Here is a 2370-nt window from a genome sequence, read left to right as displayed (position 1 = left end):
AGATTCTAAAATTAGAGCACAAGAGCTTTCTAATGATGTATCATTTGTCATATTTGGACATAAAACATGGGATTTAGAGGGGGGGGGGTCAAATTGACCCAACCCCCCCAGCATATCCTGGTTTTCAAGTACCCCAGCAGAGATAGGGTTAAACCAGAGGCAACCTAACACTGTGGTAAATTAGTTAACTCACAAAGCTCGAGTCTTGAATTAGCCATAATGAGACCTAAGTTAACTGTATCTTGTAGTTGAGATTTTAAAAGCTTAAACCCGAGTAAAACCCGGTCTTCGTGTCTGCTTAGACCCAAGTAAAGCTTAAGTGAAGAACCGGGTTTGGATGGCCTTGAGTTTAGTAAAAACCAACCACCTTGGGTTTTCCTCTCTTCAAGGCTCGGGTCTTAAGCAGCTGACGATCGTAAATTTCGAAAAAAACTTTTGTATTTTTATGAAAGAAACATACTATGCAAATAATGTATCTTCGTAAAGTTCGAATTTACGAAATTTACATCTCCGTCATAGCTGATCTGACGGCATTCAGCGAGAAAGCTTGCTAAACAGTCTCTAGTTGGTCGAATCAGAACCAATCCTGTTTTGGGTTCTATCTGAGCCCATACTCTGGGATTCACTCGGGTTTGAGCTTTTAAAATCTCATGAATGTGTTTTATTTCTCCGAATTTTGAAATCTCGGGCTCAGTACCCGCTTCACAGTTTTCTAAGATGAAGGTTGAATCACATGCATGCCCGTTTTATAAATGGAAAGTTGACAGTAAACGTTAAACAAAGTAGTTTTATCTTGCTTGTATTAACGTATAACTAAAGTAAATTGCACATAAAAATATAGGTCTTAGCTCCTCTTATTAAAGAGGTATTGAGAAGAACAAAAATGTTTTAAATTTCTTGAATATATCTTGTTCGTAAAATCAAAACTAGAGGAGCCAAAAGGTCACAAAGTCGTACCAGAGGTTCGCATTTTGATAATAAAAATTCTATAACTTGCCATGATATCTTGCTAGTGGCTAAGGAAAAGAAAAATTATATTTTTTGACATTAAATAATTTCTTTCCCACTCCCTGGTTTCGGAAAAATTAAGTAAAATATCAAAAATGTTTGTCAAGAATATTATGAAGACAAGCGTGGAAAACAGAAACACTTCCTTTTCAATTTTGTATTTTAAACTTTATTTTAAATATTATTTTGCAAATATCTTTGATATTCAGGTTTTACGCTATACATAAAAGATTGATATTTGAGAGACAGGAAGGAAAAGGAAAACAGTGGAAAATATGGAAATAAGATAGAAGGAGGAAAGGGAAGGAAGGTAAGGAAGGGAAGAACAAAGTAAATAAAAATTAAAAGAAATGAAGGAGAAGATGAAAAGTAAGGATGGGGATATGGGCAGCTTTAACTTTTCTTAAACAGAAACTGATCGTTTCGCTAACGACTTAAAGAAAAGTAAAAAAGAAACGATAATTATTAAAAACAATAACTTTTAAAAGGAACGTTTTTACAGTAAAAGTAGGAAAGTCGTTAAATATCGTACACGACCTTTTATAGCCAAATCTTCTTCAACGAGCATTAACAACCAATCATTGTAGTTCCAATGGGCAGGTTTAACTTTTATGTTCAGTAGTTTTGAAAAATAAAAATCGAACGACAAGCGATAGTTTTTTCTTCGTTTAAAAAAAAAAATTATGCTCATCCCTCTACATGGAAAGGGGCGAGAAATAGTAACTCATTTCAATTGAGTTAAACTAGTTTTATATTCAGTTCCAGAACATAAAAAAATCTTAATTTTCCTTAAAAAATTTTAAAATTTGTATTGCATCACAGTTTTTCATGCTTTTATTTTTTTAGCCTCCAGCTTAAATCCATTTTCAGGAATTTCCTTATTGCCATGCAATGCAATGTTGATCTAAGCCTGGTTTTCAATTTCTAAATTTAAACTCTCAATCTCTTTATATCCTGCAGCAATAAATCTAGTAAACCTAAGCCTGAGTTTTATATATTGGATTTCCTTGTACTCCACAGTGGTCACTACTAGACCAGGAATATACCTTGTACTCAACAGTGGTCACTACTAGACCAGGAATATACCTTGTACTCCACAGTTGTCACTACTAGACCAGGTATATACCTTGTACTATACAGTGGTCACTACTAGACCAGGAATATACCGTGTACTACACAGTGGTCACTATTAGACCAGGAAAATACCTTGTACTCCACAGTGGTCACTACTAGACAAGAAATATACCTTGTACTCCACAGTGGTCACTACTAGACCAGGAATATACCTTGTACTCCACAGTGGTCACTACTAGACCAGGAATATATCTTGTACTACACAGTGGCCACTATAGGGTCTATGTG

The sequence above is a fragment of the Eurytemora carolleeae genome, unplaced genomic scaffold, assembly GCF_000591075.1.
Source record: "Eurytemora carolleeae unplaced genomic scaffold, Eaff_2.0 scaffold395, whole genome shotgun sequence".
Taxonomy (NCBI): domain Eukaryota; kingdom Metazoa; phylum Arthropoda; class Copepoda; order Calanoida; family Temoridae; genus Eurytemora; species Eurytemora carolleeae.
Note: the sequence above shows the minus strand (reverse complement) of the source record.